The sequence below is a fragment of the Gossypium raimondii genome, chromosome 9 (assembly GCF_025698545.1).
Source record: "Gossypium raimondii isolate GPD5lz chromosome 9, ASM2569854v1, whole genome shotgun sequence".
In the NCBI taxonomy this organism is placed as follows: domain Eukaryota; kingdom Viridiplantae; phylum Streptophyta; class Magnoliopsida; order Malvales; family Malvaceae; genus Gossypium; species Gossypium raimondii.
In genome coordinates, this window is record NC_068573.1 from 16803865 (window position 1) to 16806494 (window position 2630).

General features: G+C 30.3%; 1 pseudogene; it reads right to left on the minus strand.

Annotated features, from left to right (window-relative positions):
* Positions 1-1752: 1752 nt before the first annotated feature.
* LOC128032994 (small nucleolar RNA R71) lies at positions 1753-1852 on the minus strand (annotated as a pseudogene).
* Positions 1853-2630: the final 778 nt, after the last annotated feature.

Consider the following 2630-nt stretch of genomic DNA (forward strand, 5'->3'; position numbering starts at 1 on the left):
AGTTACAAGTTTCACATTGATGGATAGTTTTGATGCATTTTCGTGTTTAGATCATATATCTTAACATACTTGATATTTGGAGCTAAAATTTCTATAGTGAATGTACCAGCTGCAGGTATTCAATCAACTTTCTTGCAATTTTCCCATTGGGAGTCATTAACTTGCAGAAAATAAGAATTCAATTAACATGTGAAAAGTGCCTCCAAAAGATGACAACGAAGTGGGCCTAACAATTTATTACCAGCAAGTCCTTTATATTGTCATTTTCCTTTTCACAAACCTCTATAAATAGCCTTTGGTTTCAAAATAGGAGGCATCTTGAAGTTGAAATCAATATCATTTTCTTGTTAGTGTTTCTTTGTTTCTTTATCCTTATAAAATCTCAAGTTTCTTATATCGAATATGTCTTTTTCATGTAAGTTTGAGTTGTTTAATTTTGTTATGTTATTCTAAGTTTTCAATGCTGAGATGAAAGGGTGAAACTCTTGCAAAATATTAAGGTAAGTTCCATACTCATCATTTGAGCTTAAATCAATTATCAATCACTTGTCATAATCATACTCGTAAAGTAAGATCTTTTATTTGTTGTAGACAATAGATGACACAATGAATGCTTGGATAAATTAACCTCGATTTGTTGTAGACCTATAAAAAATTTTCATAATAAATATTTGAAATCTTTTTTATAAGTTTGAAGTTATCAAGTGATTATAATACCATATGTTATATTTTTGGACTAAACTTAAATAGTTAAATTTTCATATTACAACATCTTTTGCTTATGGATTCATTTGCTAAACTCTTGGACTTATTGGATAATCATATTGGACACTCCTTTGATGGACATACCTTTTCTCATGGATTCATATGCTAATTATTTGATGTACATTGCTAGATTATCCGATTGGGATCTCTATTTTGTGTGGATTTTAATTGAGTACTAAAACTTAATCTTAATATGAACCACGAGTTGATCCTCTAACCCTAACATATTTTCTTCCAAGTATCTATTATTATTAGTTAATTTCTTTCATTGATTTTTATTTTTATTTCTAGTGTTTCTTGCTACTATTTTCATTTTGGAGACTTATTCTAAAGTTATGTGTTAAATATTTTTTCTAGCATAATAGTTGTACTATTGTAAGTTCTAGTCAACTTCCCTATGGATTGACCTCGGACTCTCGAGATTTTATTACTTGTATAACTTGCACTTGAGTTGTAAACTTAGAAAGTTTCTATCAAGTTTTTGGCGCCATTGCCAGGAAGGTAAGATTTAGTTTACAAGTTTATAAGTATTTTTTTCTTTATATATATTTGGCTGGTTCTACTGCCTATAGTATTTTTCTTTATTTAATCTTTTTTTTTCTTTTAAAAGGATGGTTGTACCGCCTGATTTGTTTATGTATATTTGGCACCGTGATTTTAATTCTCATCGTTTAGTTAGAAAGAATTGTGAAAACTGTGTTGGTATTTTGACTGAGACACCTCTACATTCACCTATTATGGATGAAATTGAAAGACCTTTTGATGAAAATGAGATTCGAAAAAGACGCACCATGCTTGATTACTTGCAACCTCCTCAGAACTCAACATCCTCTACTTTATTTTTCCTTTGAATGCAAATAATTTTCGGTTCAAATCTGGTATGATAACTTTACTTACTAATTTCCATGGCTTAGAGTCAGAAAGTCCTTACATACATTTTAAAGATTTTGATGAAGTATTTTCCAACATAAAAAATCAACGCTTTTAAAAGACAGATTCAAAATTTCTTGTAAAATTCAAATGAACCATTTTTTCAATGTTGGGAACGTTTCAAAGATTTGTTAAGTTCTTGCTTGCATCATGGTTTTTAAAATTGGCGGAGTTTAAGTTTCTTTTATGAAGGTTTAACTCTTGAAACTAAACAATTTGTTGAGACAATGTGTAATGGAGAGTTCCTTGATAACGAAACTGTAACACCCCGTTACCTAACTCGACCACTAGGTCCACGCTACAAGGTGCCACATTCATTGTCGGAACAACTACAATCAATAATACTAAATTCAACATCGGGGGTTCCTTGTTGTGACAAAACTCTCTGACATATGCTTGTTGTGACCATGAGTATACGTCGTCGTGACATGATTCTTGGTCTATTCCTAGTCGTGATGTTAGGGGCATGTCGTTGCAATGTGACTCACTGTTTCCAAAAATGATCAGTTTGAAACAAGTTAAAAATACCTCTAATAACATATAACATCTCATTCACAACAAAAACAACAATATTCCAACAAAATATGAGACAAAACATACCAAAATGATGCTTCAAAGTGACATTAAGTAACCAAGTTCTAAATTTGACCATTTATGATACAAAACTGGTTTAAACTTTAGGGTACATACAATTATTCATGGAATATTTGATTACCTAAAGTCATGCTTCTATTGCGCTACTCTAATCATTAAGTCATCAGCATAATTCGTAAATTGAATTTTCAACAAGCAAATATTCTAAAAGCTTTAATTGAACATTCATGCAAGTGATAAGGTATTTAAAAGGTTATATTTGAAAGGATTTTAGAAACTGTTTTATTTAAAACAAATGATGAAATCTAAATCATAATGTAGTAAAATGTTGGAAAACACTA